At 40.0% G+C, this 23,874-nt stretch overlaps 1 protein-coding gene across 5 annotated transcripts in view; it reads right to left on the bottom strand.

Annotated features, from left to right (window-relative positions):
- Nucleotides 1-23,874, bottom strand: part of LOC132402935 (rho guanine nucleotide exchange factor TIAM2) — a 263,572-nt gene that overhangs the window by 198,276 nt on the left and 41,422 nt on the right. For 4 of the 5 annotated variants that reach the window (XM_059986063.1, XM_059986060.1, XM_059986061.1 and 1 more), the window contains exon 2: nucleotides 1,471-1,526. The exons of the other annotated variant lie outside the window; for it this stretch is intronic. The gene's annotated coding sequence lies outside the window, so the exon portion shown is untranslated. The remainder of the gene's footprint in view (nucleotides 1-1,470; nucleotides 1,527-23,874) is intronic. 5 annotated transcript variants of the gene reach the window in all.

Below are 23,874 nucleotides of genomic sequence, written 5' to 3'. Positions count from 1 at the left end.
GCTTGGCTTAGTTTGTGTGTCTTACTGGCTCAGCAGTAAATGCACTAATCCTCAGTACGGTGGGTGTAGTGAGGCTCACTGAAGTTTGCAGGAAAGCCCTAAACAAACTGGAGTTGCGGATGCTGCCCACTCTCCTGGCAATTGTCCAGCCAAGCCGGGAAGGAACAGGTTCAAGTTACAACTCCAAGAACGTAGGCTCAGGAGAGAAATCTTACAGTTGGGTCCTGAGTAAACATCCATTTCAGTGGGACCTCAAATGCACAACCTCAGAAGCTGGCATCTGCCAGAAACTGGGACTCTATTCAGCAACAAATATTCCAGAAGATATCAAAGGATGTGACGAGTGATTATCTGATGTGAAGAGATCTGATCGTTAGGCAGACAAAGGAAAAATTAGTTTAAAGTGAAAGCAAAGAATAACAAACAAATTATATGCAAAGTGAGTAACATTAAGTGAACTAATTTACACTTCAAAATTTCAAAACATCATTAAAGCATGTATTTTGATTTTGATTCTGCAGCATCTAAGTATTATTTGGCAAGAACGGCTTTGTTAATCACACAATCACCATCCTTCCAGTTTTAGACAAGCAGTTTGCAGAATGCCTTCAATTGTCCAGCTAATTACATCAGTAAAGTGGATTGCCCCATACCTGATCAGTTGGTTTTTAAACCGTTCTTCCTTCAGTAACACACAGCTTTAAAAATAAAACCATGTAGCTACTACACAAGTCTGTACTGTTATTAATTATAGAAATAGATTTCAACTTTATGTTTGAATTACATGAGAAAAAAAAATTGTGGATGTAGTTCCTGGCAGATTAATCCCTTAGCAAAGATTATATACTCCATTTAATATAATTGTCCAGATAAAATGTAATTACTATTTGTCACAAAGATGTATGAATTATTTTTCTCACTTTTCATGCCATCAAATTATCCCAGAAATTGTGGGTTTACTTTTGGTTCAGCTTTGTTACAGAATGACTTAAATAGCTCATTGTAACATTTTAAAGTTAAATTTCAGCAAGAAGATATTGGCCCTAATAAAAAAAAGACTGACAGCTTAAAACATTTTGAAACAAATACTGAGTCACTGTATTCAACAGGGAACATTTAAATGAAGGTTATTTATAATTGCAAATATTTAGTTCTGCAAACAGGACAACCTGGGGAGGGTGGAGGGCTGATAACATACTTCAACAAACTTTTCAGCGGAAAGCCATTTGATATCAGATGCAAATTTGTTATCTTAGAAACCACACCAACCAACCATTGATTAAAATATAAAAGGATATGGGAACATTTAAATCTGCTAGGCACATGGAGACTAAAATTTTATAATGCATGTCAAATTACTAAACTTAAGTAGTTCATGGCTTTGATGATACAATATGTCTACTTCATCAAAGCATTCCCTCACACTGAGAGCAAGGACAAAATTTTCAACACCACTGACAAGATGATTACCTTAATGGAAGTGGAGCCAGACTTCTTTCTCACACCCACATGATTCACTGATGACTCTAAAAGGTAAACACACAAATCAGATTACAGCTCATACTTTACTGGATCTGAAACCAAAACATTTACCCCAAAAAACGTAGTATACAGCTTTATTCCTGACTTGAATCTCCCTCCAAAAGAGAAGTTTGTACTGTAGTGGGAATCTTGCTGATTATTTTTAAATCAAGTTAGGCAATCTCAGCTCTGTTAATAGAAAAGGAAAGATCGGAGTCACCAGATGAAAGCCGAATTTGGCATGACTACATAATGCTATTCCCTCCACGACAATACAGGGCCAATATTGTTTCAATTCTCAACAAAGAACAACCAAATGGGAGAAAATTATTTAAGACTGCTGGCACCACTAGACCACCAAATTATTTCTGTAACAATATATACTCATTTCCCTTTTAGAACTAAAATGGATTTTATTTTTACTCTTGCTTCAGCCTAGGAATCATTTTACCCAAATTCTCCTTTTGGTTGATAATTCATTAATCAATAATTTCATCTTATTTATTCATTTTGAGCTCTCCAAATTTTTCCTCCACCCTAACTGGCTCAAAATCCCTTCACCCATTACCTGTACACTGAAGTTAAAAGAAAGAATCTGATAAAATACTTTTAAAATTAAATGTTAACAATATTATGCATGCTGTTGATGGTAGTATCCTAAGGAATATATGTGAAAAGCATCACCGCCCCTCAACTCCTGGTGCATTAGAGACTACATTTGAATTACCCTGTGATATTTTTCAGTTACATCTAAACAGCTGGTGCTAATTTGATGTTGCAGATCATGATCTCCACACAAAAGGTTGAAGCAAGTCTGCAAGGTTCCTCAAGTCTAAGGCAAATGTCCCTAACTCCACCCCCTCAACTCAGCTCATACTCCTACCAGTTCTTTTCACAGACATCCATCTGGTCAATATAGACAGAGACTCATGAATCAGTATAGCTCAGCAGTAGTTGCAGGTGACCAACTGTTTGAGCCAATGGGGGTGATGTAAATCAGCCTGCACACCAGCTCAGGCTCACTAAAATCAATATGCTAGTGAGGTGACAATAAAATGAGGTACTGAATTAACAAGGAAAGAAAAAGCATAACGCTTCCAGCAAGTTTTTTTTCCAATTAAGAACAAATATTATGGTGCTTAAAATAAACATTGCTTGAGGAGTCATATTTTCATTCAAAGCCAACAGCTTAAGCTTACACTTTTCTTGTGAAATAAGAGCATCAGGAATTGGACTGAACTTTGAGTTAGCTTGCCAAGTATAATCTGGCACCTATAAAACCCAAACAGTTTCAACTCAATTCAATTTGATATCGTCCCACGATAAAAGATGCAGTTTGAAGTTCAGTCATCAGTGACAATTCTATTTTGTTACTGCCTGGTAAGCTACTTGCCAAGTGCAATAGGATACTCCGCACACCATAAAGGGTTAAGATAAAAGGTTTAGCAAGCACATTGTTAATTGATCTTACTATGAAACTTTTGACTCAAGCTTCAATCATTCCTGTTGGGAAGCAGTAATTGTAACCAATTCAGTCGTGTTTAATATGATCAAAACACTGATATTTGACAAAAAACGTCTGAAGCACAGACTTTCAGGACAGTGCTCATTTGTTCGGTGTACCAAGGCAAGACACAGTCCAGACTTATTCTAAAACTTCAGCATTTCCTGTAATGTTGAGCCATAAAAAAAAAGTAATCTTTACTACAAAAATAAAAGTACTGCACAGCGAAGTATAAAACTACATAGTATTCTGAAAAATCAAACTGCCCTGCAGTAAACTCTGGTCTGATTGAACAACTGATACTTAAAGATCTCCTATAATATAAATATATCCAAGCAACTGTAAGAAATGCTACTTTTTAAGATACCGTTCATTCAACAGTTGCAGTTTAGTGAAAAATATGTCAAAGGCTAAATTAAGCTGTTTTCCCATGAAATCCAACCAGGATGCCAACAGCTGAAAAACCTCCAACACTTTTTCTCCAGGGGTGATATTTATTTAGCTTTAAAACAGGAAGTTCCCACCACAGCTGATGAGTTGTGCCCATCCCCTCTCTGCTGCACACAGCAATCAGTATACAAAAGTCAAAAGATTTCATCATTTAACAGCAAGAAATGAAAACCATTGTTGGACAAAATTAATTACAAAGAAAGAGCAAGGTTAATGCTACTATGGATCAGAATGTTTTTCATCAGTAGTACAGATCTGTATTAATTAACTAATTTTAGCTAAAATTTAAACAACCAATCTGTAGTTAAATAACCTATCAGAGCAACTTCTGCAATGTCAGCCAACAGCATTTACAATTTATGAAAAAGTTGGTTTACAGTTTCAACCTGTAAAATGTTATGTTACAGATAACTTTGCTCAGATTTTAGAGGCTGCATTGATCTGATTTCCCTTTCCTCATAATTTTCAAAGTTCAAAGTAAGTATACGTTACCATGTACAACCTTAAGATTCAATTCCTTACATACACTCCAAGTAGAATTTTATGAAAAACTATATATAAAGACTGATAAACATTAATGTGCAAAAGAAGGCATGCTGCACAAATGAAAAAATGCCGAGGCCATGAGATGTAAAGAAACCTTGAAAGTGAGTCTGTAGATTGTAGAATTAGTTCAGAATAACAGTGATGCTGATCAACAAGGGTGCCTGATGGTTGTAAAGTAACAACGGTTCCTGAACCTGATGCGAGACCAAAGCTACTTGACGGTAACAGTGAGAAGAGGCCATGACCCGGATGGCGGGGTCTTTGATGATAGATGGGTTTTCTCGCGGCAGCACTCCTTGTAATGGTATGCAATGGTGGTGAGGGCATTTCCTGTGATGGGACTCAGTTGTATCCACTACTTTTTGTAGCCTTTTCCATTCATGGGTATTGGTGTTTCCATTATGCAGCCAGTTAGGATACTCTCCACTGTGTCTCTACAGAAGTTTGTCAGAGTTTTTGTTTTCTTTTCATGCAAGAACCTAGCTCTTCTCTACCATTATTCATTATGCACTGCCTGGGTCCTCTCAGGAAGTCTCTGGGTTATTTTGAATAAAAGGCACTTCACTGAAGAAAGATAATCTCAAATGTTCTAATTTCAATTATGTTTCTCTACTTCCTCTCCTGTAAATTCTACTGCTCACCAAATTTGAAATCAACACTGTTTTCAAATTACTTCATGGTCTCATACACTGCTATTGTAATAAATTCAAGGCCACAAAAAAAATCCTGCATTTATATAGCACCTTAAAATTGTAAGAATACTTCTGCAGGGGAATTTTGAATGATGAGACAATTTGACCTTGCTGCATGAGATCATGTGGGAGGTGACCAAATAATTGTCAACTTGAATTGTGAGATGCTTTTTAGCCAAGTCAAATTGTTATTTTTTTTAAATTTATTGAACAATGGAAAGATTGTTTCATTGGGCCTCCCACAATGTATTTGATGTGGAACTTAAGTCTGTATATTACCCACTAGGATGTGGTAAACCAGTCTATAAATGCATACACAAGAACACAATTCTAAATTACACAATTTCTAATGACATCCATTCACACTGCAGTAACACATCAGAGAACAAGAATTAATAGCTACAGTTCAACTCCATTCTCAAAACCACAGACATACACGGTCAGGTGAGTCCTATGTATACACACAAATACAGATATAAAGTACCAACAGTGACAATACCTCCACTGGTACCAGAATCAGATATGTACCCTTGCCAGATTCAAAAACTAATTAACTTCACAGCAAAGTAATTACTTCACAGAATGTCTATCTGCTTCTTCAGTTTTTAAAAAAAATTAGATTCTTCAATCCACACCTCAAAAGCACCTTTAATGCATTGCTGATGTGCATTCTCAAGGGTAAGGAGCAATGAGTGGATGAGATTTTGCAAGATACTTGCAGAACATCTGCAGCAAAAGATATCAAAGTAATATCAGATATCATTTCTGCAATAAATTAAAACAAAAAAAATGACAGAATAAGTAACATCTCTTGTGGTTATTAATCTGTAGGTAATGGAAATTTCCACTGCAAATATCTTAATGCTAAGGTGTCCTTCAGAACTAAATTTTCACTAGTTTTTGGTATGATTGTCCTATTTTTGCGGTGGGCTAAGAGATTTCAAAAAAACTCCAGCAGACACCAACTCAGAGTATGCAAAAATCTGTAAATGATCAACACAGAAACACTACTTCGAATGACCTCAGCAGCTTTGTAGCATTTTAGTGCCATTACAAGTATCACAGTCTCTAATTTACCTTCAGTTATGTCACTAATCTGCGACTTGTTCCTGCTGCTACACATAAACATCGTCAAGACTGTACGAACAGGAGGCTTGGCAGGGAGAGCACCTAGAAAGTATTGCCTAACAATTTGACAAATTCTAACTTTACCTGAAAATTGTCTATATTGTTAGTAAGATTATATAAATCAATGGTAATTAAATCACAAATTTAAATTTGCTTTAAATTGTGAGCTCAATATTAAAATACCAGAAGTAAATGCTCCAACTACCAAAAGCTGTTTTTGGAAAAGGATTTACACTTACGAATGTTACATTGCCCTTTCAATGTCAACTTTGTTATACTCTGTGGCTTCCACATATGCTCCTTGTATTATCAATTCAATAATTGAAAGATGGTCCGTTGACAATTACAGTACAAATTTATGAGTACTGGACAATATTTACCCACATTTCATGCACAAAGTGTATAATAACGTACAAATAGTGGTTTATGCAATCTGAATGGTTATTTTAACTCACCATTCAAGCTGCTTCTAAAGCGTGCCAGTGGAATGTGTATACAGTGTGCGTGGAAGCTTCAGTTGCAGTGATAAGCCCTTTCATCTCTTTCTCATACCCCACCCACCCAGTTATCCCCAAAGGTAACAATACCATCCTGGAAGTAACTGCAGGAGACTTTGCATAGATGGCAGTTATTTATTCAAATGGTAAGTCAGCACCCTATGAAAAGTTTGTGCGTTTACAGCATGGCTCCCGTCCTTACTAAGCTTTCACCTTCTCCCATTATCAATAGAGAAAAGCAAGTACTGTGGTGACCCACTTCCTAGCGCACTCGAACCGGCTCACAAAGCGGCGCCCGCTGGCATTGAGGCCGGTCCCAAAGAGGGCGCCAAACCTGCTTCACCAGCAAGAGGAAAAGCCCACACGTGGGACGGGACTGTGAATACGCGTCCCCCTACAGCATTCCCGCCCAGGGAGGGCGGGATCAGGAAGGCTTTAAAGCGAGGCCCCGAAGTTCGAATAAATCTCTTTTGTAACTGCAGCTCACCAACTCCATGTCGTTATTGCAGCGCTGCGTGTAGCACACCACTACAGTATCACCATTTATAGCTGATATTGCATTCTTCACAAGAAAGCGGGAGATTAATTATATGACGTACCACGGGTCGACCACTATTCCACATTGGGTGCTAAATATAAACTTTTGCTTGCTTGCAAAGCTTGTCTCTCCTGTTTGCTGTTGATCGACCAGATATTACTGCAGGTGGCTCTGGATCATAACTAAACCGGCAGTGCAAATCCATCAACAATTAGGTGCACTCCAGCTTCCTAATAAATATTTGCATCCAAGTGTGATACAAGATGCTGGAAATGCCATAGAGCCACAACCCAATAATGGTTAAAATTCATGGATAATAAGACAAAGTAGTGCATTTTTTTCATCATTTTCAGAGCAAGCCCTGCACAGCTTAGGACATGTGGCTCAAGTAGATAAAAAAGTTACAAAAAAAAAGTGAATAAACTTGCAATTTTAAAGTCATGGCACAAAACAAGTTATAAGCATAAACATTAAAATAAAGAGAATTTCTTATACAATATTTCTACAAAGGCATGAATTGCTTATTTCTACCACTTTTAAAACATTAATTTTACTGATGAGTTAAAAAAGCAAACATTCACTTTCATTGCTTTTAAACAATAGTCCAAAATGGCCATGCAGTTCCGTAACGGAAGCTAGCACTTGGAACTTACAATTTCTCATTGAAGTATTAGTGACTTTTGTGCACAGGACCATTAATAAGCTTTTAGAATACATCAAATGCACACCTGTCATTTTTGTGTGTCAGCTTTCATGACAAAATGCAAGTTAATTTACCCTTTCCAAGTGCTCTTAACCACAAAGATTAAAACTTTGCGGTTTAAGATGCAAGGTGGCAGACTAATAGCACCTGATGGATAGTGTCACACCAATAAGTGATTATGAAGCCAATTTGGCAAACTGAAGATCTGAGTATCCTCTTTCCTGCTCCTTCACGGAAAACAATAGGAATTTCCCAACACTATACAGCACCTCCAGATAGGCCCAGTAAAACATCCTCCAAACAAAGACTTGCTGCCACTTCTTCAAGATTCCAGCTGCAGGTCTTGCCTTACATGCCACTGCTACTTTGAAAGAGTAAAAACACAATAAAGTATGAAAACAGGGGAATTCACTGAGACAGGAAGACCTGTACAGAGCAAATAAGCTAATGTGTGCTCAGGTCATTGCAACAGAGTGCTCTCTTACAAGAGCCCTGTACATGCATGCATTCACAAATGGTGAACACATGGGGGCAGGGGTACATACACAACCCACAAGAACACAATCCCAACAATGTGCTGAATGCCTCCAGTGGCATTGTCCTCCATCCCCTCCATCCCAACAATGTGCTGAGTGCCTCTAGGGGCATTGTCCTCCAGTGAACAGCACGCTCCCCGAATCCTGTCAACCCAAAATATGGCTTGCACTTGGCTGTGTCTTCCACAACTTAACTCTGTATGGGGAGGGGGAGATGCAGACCATAAATTTTAAGACATAGATGCAGAATTCGGCCCATGATAGCTGATATACTATCCCTCTCAACTCCATCCTTCTGCCTTCTCCCTGTAGCCTTTGATGCCCTGACGAACTAAGAACCTATCAACCTCTGCTTTAAATATACTCGCTGACTTGACCTCCACAGCTGTCCATGGCATTGAATTCTACAGATCCACCACCCTCTGGATAAAGAGTTCCTCCTCATCTCCTTACATTCTGGTTCTAAACTCAATCATTATACGAAACATCCTCTCTACATCCACTTTATTTAGGCCTTTCAATATTTGATAGGTTTCAATGAGATCCACTCTCATTCCTCTTCTAAACTCCAGCAAGCACAGGCACAGAGCCATCAAACAGTCCTCATACGTTAAAACATTTCTTTCTCCCCTTTTGTTTTGTGCAGACCAAAAACTACTGACATATTGAAAATACTCATATTAAAGAGCATACAAATTGACCCAGGTCAGATGACATTTGGAGTACTGTAGCAATTCTGGGATCCATATCTAAGAATGGATGTGCTGGAATTGGACAGGGTCCAGAGGAGGTTTACAAGAATGGTCCCAGGAATGAAAGGGTTAACATACAAGGAGCTTTTGATGACTCTGGGCCTGTACTCGCTGGAGTTCGGAAGAATTGGGGGAATCTAACAAGCACTGAAATGCCTTGATACAGTGGACACAAAGGGAGTATTTCCTATCGAGGAAAAGTCTAAGACCTGAAGGCAGAGCCTCGGAAAAGAAGGATGTCCCTTTATATCAGAAATCAGAAAAATTTCATTGGCCAAAGGGTGGTGAATCAATGGAATTCGTTGCCATAGATAGCTCTAGAGACCGTCATTGGGTATATTTAAATTAAATATGGATAGGTTCTTGATTAGTATAGGCATCAAAGGTTTAGGGAGAATGGTGTTGAGGATAGAAATAAGCCAGTCAAGATCGAATGGCTGATCGGAACAATGGGCCAATTCTGCTGTAATGGCTTATGGTCTTGTATATTTTAAAGCATTTCTCAACTTAGCGATAATTATAAAACAATGTTTTATTGTATTCACTAATAACTGGGTACACATTGGTTTAATTATGCTCGTGAAGCAGTTTGATATTGTAACAAAGAAAGGACAGATAGCTCTCAGGAATGGAAGCCTTACATAACCAACTGACTGCCTGTAATGTCAGCTCCCTCAAGGCACCAACATTCAGAAACAAAAACAATAAACTTGCATTAATCTATGCTTTGTATAAAGAGATATCTAATTTTCCTCCTTGGAGGATTTGGTGGACACGTTAAACAATAAATTGTTCTTCTGAATAACATGCTTACATATGCAGCTGCTGATTACTCATAAAGTACATTGTTGTCCATCTCAACTAGATCTCCCAATAGGCTTTCAGACAAAGCCATCCATTAATATCAATGACGTTTCAATGTTCTCATGCACTTGCTTCTTTGTTGTGGTCCACTTCCAATTATGGATAGTATAATAATTACATTGTGTGCCTCTGCTTCCCTACAGTATTGCACACAGCAGTATTAAGAGACATAGATGTCAATCAAACAGATGCAGTCTGGATAACTTTGATAAAGTTTCGCTGCAGGCAAACAAAATATCCACTGTGCAAACACTAACCTCCTTAGCTGTCAATTATAACTAAGGCAATTGATAACACTCCTGCAGTGATAGTTATAAATATATTTTCCACAGGTCAGATGGGATCAACACATAGGGAAAATTCACTGCCACCAGCCTACAAAACCCAACAAAAGGAAAGGAAATAATCTCCATGTAATCAAAGCAATTGAGTTCATGAGTACAACTACCCAATAATTTTCAACAAGTGAAGCAGGATGGCAGAAAAAGAGTTAGAGTGAAAACGTTTCTAAAAGAGATGTGCTGGAATAAGATAATAACACTTTCTGAAGGAGTACTTCCTTCAGAAGCTCCAGCCTGCCAGATTTGGCTCTTAATAATTCATCTGTGCATAAACCACTACGTGCAAGATTTAATGAAATTCTGCTGATGAAATCCTGAAAAGCCATTGTTTTCCACTACAGAATTCATCATCCTCAGACACTTCCTTCCTGCTGTTTCTGTATTTGTGTACATCTCAACCAGGGTTAAGGATTTGTGAGCTAATCCATTGATTTGGGTGTAAATCTCATAGCTGACACTCTGGTGCTGAAATGAACAACAATGCACCATCCAGTGTTCCATTAAAAGAAATGCTAAAATGAGGAACATCTTATCCCCTGACCAAGTGTTACCGTTCAACTAACATATTATGTTTCTTATCACATGCCTGTTTGTGTAAAGTTGCACATTTCCCACATGATAATTGTGACTGCACGTCAGTACCAGAGACAAAGACACACGGCAAGATTTTCCTGAATGGTGTGAGTCGGTCAATGATGCTGAAACTATGGCTATGGTAACTGAAGTGATTCCAATATCTGTGGAGCTATCTGCTTAATAGATTTATGAGGCTCCAATTTCTTCTGAAATTACTCCATTTCCACAAAAGGTTTATTGAAAGTGAGGTGCAACATTGCAGCAAATAATATTCAGACTGTTGGGGCAAAGGTGCAAACTTGCTTGAAGCTGGTCTTCACTGAGAATGGTTAGCATCTCAACAAGGTAGAGATAAATTTTGAAGTTGGTGTTTCATGGTCCCTCTCAAATGATAGAGAGAAAGACCAGAGTAATTAAAGGAACTTATATAGTAGCTAGTGTTGCTTGCTACATTTTTCTTGGAGTTGTCATATGATGAAGATCTTGTCCATTGTGCCTCTAGATGGACAGAATGCAATCTAATTTACAAAATAGCTCTTTGGCTACAAGGAGAACATGATGGATGAGTATAGATGGCAACTTTCATTTTGGTAGACAGCAGGGAGATCACAGCCAGACTCATCTCCTTGCTCATTATGGTCATGATTATGGAGTCTCCAGGGTCCCTTCCATCTCTCAAAATGCCAGGGACTTGTGATCACGGATTTGTGCCTGAAGTTCCTTCCTGTCAAATTTTAGGATTACACAGGGAAATCACCTATGCTCAATACTTTGTTATTTCTAGGTTGAGAAATGGCCCCCTTGACTTCTGTCAAACTCTAGCCCACACAGTTTGTGTCAAATATATATTTCTGTCAAGTTCCTTATTGCTAATTTTTTAAGATTTCACAATTTTCCTTCTCTCACCTTAAGTCTGTCCTCTAGGAAAAATACTTTTTACTATCCACTCTATCTACTGTATGCCCTCTTAAATTTCTACACTATCAGGTTACCCCTCAGTCTCCCATGCTCCTCAGAAAACAATACGTTTGTCCAACCTCTCCTTACAGCTAGTATTCTCTGAACTAGGCAACATTCTAGTTAAGAGAGTATTGACATTAAGATAAACCTCTTTTGTACCCTATCCCAAATTTCTACATCCTTCCTGTAATTTGTCAACTAGAACTACATGCCATACTCCAAATCTAAGTTTGAAGTTGAATGTAAATTTATTATCAAAGTAGATTATGTCACCATATAATACGCTGAAATTTATTTTCTTGTGGGCATTCACAGTAAAACAAAGAAATACAATGAAATCACTGAAAAACTACCAAGACTGACAAACAATGTGCAAAAGACAAAAATGCTCACATAAAAATAAATAAATAGAAAAATAAAGCAAGCAAGCCAAAGACACACTTTGTAGAGTCCATAGGTCCAAAGTGAGACCACAGGTTGTGAAATCAGCTCAGAGTTGAGGTGAATTAAGTTGAAGAGCCTGATAATCGACTGGTAAATACCATTCCTGAACCTGGTGGTACGGCACCCAAGTCTCCTGCACTGCTCTCCTGATGGCAGAAGTGCGAAGTGAGTATGGCCTGAATGGTGGGGGTCCTTTATATTGAATGCTGATTTTTTATGGCAGTGCTCATTGTAAATGTGCTCAGGTGAGAAGGGCTTTTCCTGTGATGGACTGGGCTATATCTATGTCTTTTGTAGGCTTTTCCATTCTTGGGCATCAGTGTTTCCATACCAGGCCATGATGCAACCAGTCAAAATACTCTCCACTGTACATCTAGAGAAGTTTGTCAAAACTATAGATGTGGCCTAATCACACATTTATAGAATTGCAACATGATGCCCCAAACTTTAACATTAAAGGCCCCAACAGACCATGGATTTTCTTTTCAGGAGTCCTGACAAAGGGTCTTGGCCAAAAGAATCGAATGTTTACTCATTTCTCTCAATGCTGCCTGGCCTGCTGAGCTCCCTCTGCAATTTGTGTGTGTTGCTTGGATTTCCAGCATCTGCAGATTTCCTCTTCTTTATGGATTTTCTCTTACTGCCTATCTACTTATGGGAGTTAAGGACTTGCACTGTAAGATCCCTTAGTACAGGGGTCAGTGCTCCAAGGATCAGCCTGCCAAAGGGAAGCACGTTGAATGCTTTACTGAAGTTCACGTACACAACCACCACTGCCCGTCTTCATCAATCCTTTTAATCAACTCCTCAAAAAAACTCCATCAAGATTGTAGGACATGACTTCCCTCACACAAGCCTTGCTGATCATCTCTAACAAGTCCACGCCTTCCCAAACACATGTAATTAGCATTTAATTAGCTCTTCAAACTTTTTGTCATACTCTTCAAAATAGATGCCAATGATAATGGATTTCAGGACCGTTCATAAAACGTGAATACCTTAGCTCCTCACAGATGACTCACGGCCTGTGCTAGAAGAGTAAACTATGGTTTGCTGTTGGGGGGTGGGGGTGACACATGGGAGAAGAAGTACCAGTCCGGTTCCTATCCCCCTGCCAAATTAGCTTAAACCCACCCAAACAACTCTAGCCAACTCGCCTGCAAGGATATAGGGTTCAGGTGTAACCCGTCCCAGTGTACAGGTCATCCCTTCCCCAGAAGAGATCCCAATGATGCATAAATTTGAACCCCTGCCCCCTGCACCGGTTCCTCAGCCACACAATCACCTGCCAAATCATCCTATTCTTATCCTCAATGGCACGTTGAGGTCCTGGGGGTCCTGCTTCTCAGCTTCCTAACTAGTTACATAAAATCTCTCTTCAGGACCCCCTCACCTATCATTGGTCCCAATATGTAACAAGACTTCTGGCTGCTCACCCTTGTCCTTGAGAATGCTGTGGACAAGACCCGAGACTTCCCTGATCCTGGCACCAGGGAGGCAGCATTCCATCCAGGTGTCTCGAGCGTGCCCACAGAGCCTCACCTGTTCCTCTGACAAAAGAATCTATTAACACTGCAGTCCTCTTCACCTCTCTGCTCTTCTGAGCCACAGCACTAGAGTCAGTGCCAGAGACCCGGCCACTGTGGCTCCCCCCGGTAGGTCGTTCCCCTCAATAGGGTTTAAAGTTGTATATTGAGGAGAGTGGCCACAGGTATTCTCGGCACTGGCTGTGCATTTCTCCTCCTGCTCCTGACAGTCACACAGCAACCCATCTCCTACAAACTAGGCTAACTACATCCCTGTAGTTCCTGTTTATTACCTCCTCATTCCCCCCCTATGAGGCGAAGGTCATTGAACTGCAGTTCGGTACCCCTGGTGCAGAAATGTACATCCAGGGGTCTGCCAGACTTCCCACGTACCACACGGAGCACAGAACACTGCCTCTGCTGCCAATCACACTATAATACACTGTACTACTTGCATGATCATGTAAACTGCAGGTGCAGTATTTGGACTGCAGAGGTTTTCTTGATGTCTTGAGCTTGTCAATAGAAACCCATGCTCAAGTATTTCATTAAGGACCTACTGAAGTTAATGATCCTCCTCCCACTACTGAAAGATTGCATCCCTTCCCACCCTGGTGAAAACAGACCAGGAGAATCAACTTAATTCCTTTTGGGATGTAGATCAAGACTTCTTCAACGTGAAGTGGAAGTCCTCCTTGGCTCTGAAGCTTCCATGGAGCTTGTGCTGCTGCCTGGAGCATGGTGAAGGGTGATGAGACAGTCGCTGATTTGACAGGGGGAAGATGCTGAGAGATCCCAATGGTACATACTTGATGGCAAAGGGATTCCTCCTCCGGTTTACCCGTCCAGATAATAGGGCACCCAGCACCTTGTTACTTAATCTGTTCATTTCCTGCCCAACACGTCTCTCTCAGAACAGTTATGTCGATGTCAATGCCACTGGATTAGTGGAAGCCAGGATAGCATAACGCTATGACAGCACATGTCAGAGTTCAGATCTCACTTCCAATGTTGTCTGTAAGGAGTTTGCACTTTCCTCACCATGAATGCGTGGGTTTCCTCCTACGTTGCAAATATGGCTAGTAGGTTAATTGGTGGTTGTAAATTGATCTGCAATTAGGTTAGGGTTAAGTAGCTGAGTTTCTGGCCGTACAGGTTCATTCATTGGAGCAGAAGGGTCTGTTCTACACTGTATCATATAACCATATAACAATCACAGCACGGAAACAGGCCATCTCGGCTCTCCTAGTCCATGCCGAACTCTTAATCTCACCTAGTCCCACCTACCCGCACTCAGCCCATAACCCTCCACTCCTTTCCTGTCCATATACCTATCCAATTTTACCTTAAATGACACAACTGAGCTGGCCTCTACTACTTCTACAGGAAGCTCATTCCACACAGCTATCACTCTCTGAGTAAAGAAATACCCCCTCGTGTTTCCCTTAAACTTCTGCCCCTTAACTCTCAAATCATGTCCTCTTGTTTGAATCTCCCCTACTCTCAATGGAAACAGCCTATTCACGTCAACTCTATCTATCCTTCTCAAAATTGTAAATACCTCGATCAAATCCCCCCTCAACCTTCTACGCTCCAATGAATAGAGACCTAACTTGTTCAACCTTTCTCTGTAACTTAAGTGCTGAAACCCAGGTAACATCCTAGTAAATCGTCTCTGCACTCTCTCTAATTTATTGATATCTTTCCTATAATTCGGTGACCAGAACTGTATACAATATTCCAAATTTGGCCTTACCAATGCCTGGCACAATTTTAACATTACATCCCAACTTCTGTACTCAATGCTTTGATTTATAAAGGCCAGCGTTCCAAAAGCCTTCTTCACCACCCTATCTACATGAGACTCCACCTTCAGGGAACTATGCACTGTTATTCCTAGATCTCTCTGTTCCTCTGCATTCCTCAATGCCCTACCATTTACCCTGTATGTTCTATTTGGATTATTCCTGCCAAAATGTAGAACCTCACACTTCTCAGCATTAAACTCCATCTGCCAACGTTCAGCCCATTCTTCTAACCGGCATAAATCTCCCTGCAAGCTTTGAAAACCCACCTCATTATCCACAACACCTCCTACCTTAGTATCATCGGCATACTTACTAATCCAATTTACCACCCCATCATCCAGATCATTTATGTATATTACAAACAACATTGGGCCCAAAACAGATCCCTGAGGTACCCCGCTAGTCACCAGCCTCCATCCCGATAAACAATTATCCACCACTACTCTCTGGCATCTCCCATCTAGCCACTGTTGAATCCATTTTATTACTCCAGCATTAATACCTAACGACTGAACCTTCTTAACTAACCTTCCATGTGGAACTTTGTCAAAGGCTTTGCTGAAGTCCATATAGACTACATCCACTGCCTTACCCTCGTCAACATTCCTCGTAACTTCTTCAAAAAATTCAATAAGGTTTGTCAAACATGACCTTCCACGCACAAATCCATGCTGGCTACTCCTAATCAGATCCTGTCTATCCAGATAATTATTAATACTATCTCTAATAATACTTTCCATTAATTTACCCGCCACTGATGTCAAACTGACAGGTCTATAATTGCTAGGCTTACTTCTAGAACCCTTTTTAAACAATGGAACCACATGAGCAATACGCCAATCCTCCGGCACAATCCCCGTTTCTAATGACATCTTAAAGATCTCCATCAGAGCTCCTGCTATCTCTACACAAACTTCCCTCAATGTCCTGGGGAATATCCTGTCAGGACCCGGAGATTTATCCACTTTTAAATTTCTTAAAAGTGCCAGTACTTCCACCTCTTTAATTGTCATAGGTTCCATAACTTCCTTACTTGTTTCCCACACCTTACACAATTCAATATCCTTCTCCTTAGTGAATACTGAAGAGAAGAAATCGTTCAAAATCTCTCCCATCTCCCTCGGCTCCACACATAGCTGACCACTCTGATTCTCTAAGGGGCCAATTTTAATCCCTCACTATCCTCTTGCTTTTAATATAACTGTAGAAACCTTTTGGATTTACTTTCACCTTATTTGCCAAACCAACCTCGTATCTTCTTTTAGCTTTTCTAATCTCTTTCTTAAGATTCCTTTTACATTCTTTATATTCCTCGAGCAATTCCTTTACTCCATGCTGCCTATATCTATTGTAGACATCCCTCTTTTTCTGAACCAAATTTCTAATATCCCTTGAAAACCATGGTGCTTTCAAACCTTTAACCTTTCCTTTCAAACTAACAGGAACATAAAGATTCTGTATCCTCATAATTTCACCCTTAAATGACCTCCATTTCTCTATTACATCCTTCCCATAAAACAACTTGACCCAATCCACTCTCTCTAAATCCCTTCGCATCTCCTCAAAGTTAGCCTTTCTCCAATCAAAAATCTCAACTCTAGGTCCAGTCCTGTCCTTCTCCATAATTATATTGAAGCTGATGCTATTGTGATCACTGGACCCGAAGTGCTCCCCAACACATACATCTGTCAGCTGACCTATCGCACTCCCTGACAGGAGATCCAACACTGCCCCATCTCTAGTCGGTACTTCTATGTATTGTTGCAAAAAACTATCCTGCACACATTTCACAAACTCTAATCCATCCAGCCCTTTTACAGAATGAGCTTCCCAGTCTACGTGTGGAAAATTAAATTCTCCCACAATCACCACCTTATGTTTACTACAAATATCTGCTATCTCCTTACACATTTGCTCCTCCAACTCACGCTCTCCATTAGGTGGCCTATAATACACTCCTATCAGTGTTACTACACCCTTCCCATTCCTCAATTCCACCCTAATAGCCTCCCTAGAGGAGCTCTCTAATCTATCCTTCCAAAGCACCGCCATAAGATTTTCTCGGACAAGCAATGCAACACCTCCTCCTCTGGCCCCTCCTACTCTATCACACCTGAAGCAACTAAATCCAGGAATATTTAGTTGCCAATCACACCCTTCCTGCAACCATGTTTCACTAATAGCTACAACATCATAATTCCAGGTATCAATCCACGCTTTAAGCTCATCCACCTTTCTAGCAATGCTCCTAGCATTAAAATAGATACATTTAAGATACTCTCCACCTCCTCCTCTCTTTTCATCCCTAACAGTGCATTCAAATTTATTATCCTTTTCTTTCTTCTCCCCTACATCTTCGGGCTGAGCGCATCCCCTTCTCCATCACCTGCCTTTCCTCCCTCACACACTGTCTATTTACTTGCTCTACTGGTGAACTAACCTCCCCTCCCATAGTTTCCTCAAACTGATTCCCGCGCCCCCCCCATCTTACTAGTTTAAAGTCTGCCCTGTAGCCCTAGCAAACCTCCCCGCTAGGATATTGATCCCCCCAGGATTCAAGTGTAACCCGTCCTTCTTGAACAGGTCACGCCTGCCCCAGAAGAGGTCCCAATGATCCAGAAACTTGAATCCCTGCCCCCTGCACCAATCCCACAGCCACACATTCATCCTCCACCTAATTCCATTTCTACTCTCACTGTCACGTGGCATAGGCAGTAATCCCAAGATTACTACCTTTGCGGTCCTTCTTAACTGCCTTCCTAACTCCCTATACTCACGTTTCAGGACCTCTTCCCCTTTCCTACCTATGTCATTGGTACCTACATGTACCACGACCTCTGGCTCCTCACCCTCCCACTTCAGGATATCTTGGACGCGATCAGAAACGTCCCGAACCCTGGCACCAGGGAGGCAAATTACCATCCGGGACTCCTGATCACCTCCACAGAACCGCCTGTCTGAACCCGACTATCGAGTCCCCTATTACTATGGTCCTCTTTCTTCTATCCCTACCCTTCTGAGCTACAGGGCCGTCCTCTGTGCCAGAGGCCCGGCCACTGTCACTTCCACCAGGTAGGCTGTTCCCCCCAACAGTACTCAAACATGAGTACTTATTGTCAAGAGGTACAGTCGCTGGGGTACTCTCTAGTACCTGCCTCTTCCCCTTCCTGACCGTGACCCACCTATCTGCCTCCCGTGGCCCCCGAGTGACCACCTGCCTGTAACTCCTCTCTATCACCTCCTCACTCTCCCTGACCAGGTGAAGGTCATCGAGCTGCAGCTCCAGTTCCCTAACTCGGTCCTTCAGGAGCTGCAGTTCGGCGCACCTGGCGCAGATGTGGACGTCCGGGAGGCTTAGAGACTCCAGGACCTCCCACATCCGACACCGAGAACAACAAGCTGCCCTCACACTCATATTTCCCATATAACTGAAAATAACAAGAACTAAAAGATAAGCCTACTGTGCCCTCTTCCGCCTTAGCCCTCTGAGCCCAAGCCCTACACTCCGCTGCCCACAAACGAAGCTGCCCACTTCCTAAGGCTGCGTTCTTTTTATACCTTCCCGCCTTCCTAGGCCTCCTTCACGCGCCTGCGCAGTCCTGCCTCTCACAACTCCGATCTGAAACTCAATTGGACAATTTGAAAATGGCCGCCGCCGCACTTCCTCTCAAAGCCTCGCTGTCCTCTTCCAAAAGAGAAGAGATAATCACTAACTTAAGAAAATTAAAATAAATAATTTTTTAAAAAAGCCATGATAACAGGGGCAAGTTTCATGTCTGTCACTGTTGGGATTGTCCATGAAGATCACTAGGGCCCTGCATTTCACTCCAGCTTCAAGTTCAGACAACTCCAGTAGTCAATATGCAAATGACACTTGCAATCTCATGCACTTGTAAGATCAAGCTGCAGGGAATACTCTATTTATTAACCAAAAGATGGCATTGAGAATCGAGTCCACAGATCAAGGGTTTCCACAATGAAGTCCACGGACTCGTCAGTTAATGGCAAGTCTACATGGTATGAGTGTTGGGAACCCCTGCCAGAGAGTCAAAGTTGTTTTCATCTGTATTCTTGCTCACACCAGGAGGTGTTGATTGCTCAAACCTTCAGTAATCAGTGTTCTATGTTTGAATTAAACCATGTACTTTTCTTCCCACATCTCAAATGCTTCTTTGAATCCTAATTCTCGAACCAGTTCAATAACCACTGTTCCTTCTATGTTGCCCACACAGCGTCTGAGACGTTCCCATCCATAGAGCCTCTGTTGGTGTGAAGCTGCAATTTTCTTTTATATAGTGTTAATATAATTTCAAAATCACGCTAATATAACTTTGAAATCTATGTTAATTAATTGCAGGTCATTTTACAGTTATATTATGTGTTAATATAGTCCATAAATTTTCTAAATAATGAACATACTACAGCCTTTGCTTTGAAGCATTTTTGAACTTCAACGTACTTACATTGTAACAATATTCTAACTAGAAATACTGGCAAATTGCAACAATAAACAATCTTACTAATCGAAGTAAGATGGCTATCAAGACATTTTGCTGTTACTGCTTTAATGAGGAATTATGAAGTTTTAATCCAGTATTGCAAAGAGCAAACAAGAGAAAATCTGCAGATGCTGGAAATTCAAGCAACACACACAAAATGCTGGAGGAACTCAGCAGGCCAGGCAGCATCTGGAGAAAAAAATACAGTCGACGTTTCAGGAGGACAAGTTCATGACAGTAACGATCCAATCGACAACTCCAGCCAGAAGACCAATTCACAATATCAAGTAGCAATAACTGTCCTTAACGTAGAAGATCAGACACTCCTTTGAAAATTCCTTCAGAAAGTTGTTTGAACGCAATTGAAGCACAGGAGAATGCAAAAGCAAAACTTCACAAATTATGATCACAGTATCTTAGCAATACTATTTACTGCAGTGAAGAAGTGACACATCTGCTCGCATCTATATGTTCTGACATTGCTGCATCTATTATTCAATTGGAATAATTGTATCAATCGGATAATACATTTCTTGATGATAAGTTTAGAAAATGGCAAGCTATTCACTGTTACTATTGCAAACACAACCAAATTTTTAATTCGGAAAACAGAACGTTGTACAACTGACAAAAAGTACACTGCTATGAATATGAACTATGACAAAAGCACCACCTCAAAAAAAAATGTAACAGTACTGTGAATTCAAATTTGTTTCTGTGGAAGTTAAGACTGGTTTAATTAAGACATTCACTGATGGTAAACTATGTTGGAGAGTTGACAATTTTTGTTGACATCATTAGAACATCCCAATTCTAGTGCTGACTATGAATGTGGATTCAGGCTTATGAATTCAATCAAATGTAAACCCAGAAACAGACTAGAAGTGGAACAGTCGGATGATCTACTGAGGATTAAAATGGATCTTTCAACTGGATGTGAAATTAATCTGGACAGTGTTTAAAGACAATGGATTTCTAATAAAGTCAGACAAGAAAAAGTTCACAAAACTTGAAAAGCTTTCATTGCTGTACTGTCTTTCATTATACCCTTCCATTAATAAATCAAGAAGTATGTCATATTTCAATTTTCATTCTAAATATTCATAATATACATATTACAAACAAAACATTTAAAGTACTGCTCAGTTTTCAGGCTGCGTCAAAACTTCCTGCTCAGATCGATGGTTGGTCCTCGCAGCTGTTCAAAAAAGGTTAGAGGGAACATTGTCAATAACCCCCTGTAAACTTTCTCCCAATTCTCATTGTGCTTAGTTTTCTTTTTAAGCACCATAAGGTGCTTTAATGTCTCATTTAACAATGCTTGAGAAGAATCATCTAAAAGTATGCGTACACAGGACACAACTTTGACAGACAATAATAAAAGAAAATTCAAACTATCGTCCAGCCTGAATTTCCATTTGGCTTTAGCAGGACTTGAAATTCTGAAGACAGATTACCATTGTACTTCTAGCGAATAGAGTTACTCAACAGTTTCCTGAGAGTTCCTAGCATACCTTCAAAAATATCCTATATCCTGTAAATCGATCCATGCAGTTTTTTTTTTACAAAGACCAGAATCTGACTATTTTGGTGACTGCAGTCCTGTATTGTCAGAAGGCAAGTGCTCAAAATGCTCCATACAAATATACCATATTCCACTAAATTCTTAGGAGATTCGCCAAACCATATAGATAAATTTGACAAGATTACATTTTTATGTCAAACATTGATAAGCTTCAATTTAACTTTCTAGAGTTTGATTTGTGTAAAATATTTCTATAGTTAAGAATGCAAGTTTTTTTTACAAGCACTTCAGTAACTGTTAACAAAGGGCTTGAAATTTACTTTTGCATGTCACCTTTTTCTTTTGTCAGTGTATCTTTACTGACGAATAATGAATCAAAGCTGATCTGACTGTTTTGTATACATTTTTAATTTTTTTGTATGAATACAAATGTGAATACAAAGTACATTAAGTCCCCAAACCCATGAATTCCACACCAACCATCAACCATCCATTTACACTAATCCTAAATTAATCTCACTTTTTAAAAAAAAATCCAGCTACTCCCAGATTTAACCATTTATTTATATACCGTGGGTAATTTAAATGGCCAGTTAACTTATCAACCCACATATCTTTGGGATGTTGTAGGAAGTCAGAAAACGGGAGGAAATTCACACAGTCATAGAGAGAGTGAGTAGGACTGACACCAGCCAAAGTCAGATCTGCCATCACATCTCCTTAACAGTATAGTGAGTCCACCATCACATATCAAACTGTGCAACTATATTTAAATTTGACAGCAAAATATAAATACCAAAAAGTTGATTTTTCACACGGTAGTTAAGTAAATAGAAAAATATTGTCAAGCCCGTACAGAGAAAAAGAGTTTAACTGATTTTATTTGGAGCAGCACTGAAAGGATTCAGATTAACTTCATGTCATGACTATGAACAGGAGCTAGAACCTCCTGCACTCGTTGATATTTGCCACCACCACTTGACTGAAAGGTGAATAGAACAGGACTGGATTTCATTTGCGGTAACTCTCCACCCCTCCCCCAAAATCATAAAGGATGGCTGGTTCAAATAGGTGACTGCCATCTGTTGATAGTTTCCTCGGCTAGAAGTTAACACCCTCTGGAGACAAAGTCGGATGAAAGCTGTTCAAGAGAGAAAGGGATTAAATTTTTTTTTTACAAACCAATACAACCTGACGTAGTGCTGAGATAATTTTATTTCTCTTTGGAGATTTTAATGCCTTAATCATGCAATAGTGTTTGATAAAATGTAGAGAAACACCAATACCAGCACACAACAGGGATATGTACACTCTCTCTTTGATTACAAATGCATTTCCCCAATACAGAACAACCCTCAACATATGCTACAGCAGTGTGGTTTTCAATCTCCAAGCCAACTACATTGTTCTTTAAGTGTGTATTCTTAAACATTCACCATAGCAAAGTTTCAGATAGCCATAGATTTTCTTTCAGTTATTCAAATCCAGGAAGGATATAATTGCTCCAAATTTTTTTAACACCCAAAATAAAACAGACTTTAATCAGAGTCAAACACATCAGCATGGTTGAGTGTTGCACCATAGTAGAAAGGGCCATTCTATTTCTCACACTTCCACTCTCCCCAGAGCAAAGGGCGGGTTCCTCTCCTCACTTTTCAAGCCACCAGCCTTCAGATTCAATGGCGTTTCCTCCACAAATGCTACTGCCAACAAGATGACATGCTACCAAGTATTTTGACAAATCTTGAAGAAAATGGGGAATAAAGAAAAAAAAATTCCAGTCATTGGAGAGATCCTTATCAAAAAGGTTTATGGTTGCAGAGCAATCATTCAGCCCTGCAAGAATTCCTCTGGGTGGTATCATAGGTCCAACCATATTCAATTGATTCAATGACTTCCCTTTTATTATTATAGGATTAAAAGTGGTGATGTTTACAATCTCTTAAATAAGACTATCAGACTCAGGAGCAGAATTAGGCCACTCAGCCCATCAAGTTTGATCCACTACTCCATCATGGCTGATTTATTTTCCCTCTCAGCCTTACTCTCCTGCCTTTTTCCAGTAACCTTTTTGGCAGCCTTACTAATGAAGAATCGGACAATGTCCACTTTAAATGTACCCATGACACGGTCTCCACAGCTGCCTGTGGCATGTGTATCAGTATAGATACACATGCCGAAATACCAATGCAACACCCAGGCTTCAGCAAGGTGGCAAGTAGCATTGACACTACACAAGTGTCACAGAGCCGTCCCTCACCTCCCCAAGGACAGCCAAATCACTTTCATTACATTCACTGATCAGAAATGCAACTGGAGCATCTGGACTATAGAACATTCTGGCAACCTTGCAATGATCAACCAGCTGCCTACCTATTTGAGGTTACCTCAAAGTTTAATGAAATACTGATCACTGGCTAAGATGAGCACAGCTAATAAGGCTACATTAACTCCATACTTCCTA

The sequence above is a fragment of the Hypanus sabinus genome, chromosome 12, assembly GCF_030144855.1.
Source record: "Hypanus sabinus isolate sHypSab1 chromosome 12, sHypSab1.hap1, whole genome shotgun sequence".
NCBI classification, from domain to species: Eukaryota; Metazoa; Chordata; class Chondrichthyes; order Myliobatiformes; family Dasyatidae; genus Hypanus; species Hypanus sabinus.
The sequence above is the reverse complement of the archived record's forward strand: the minus strand, read 5'-3'. Positions and strand labels throughout refer to the sequence as shown.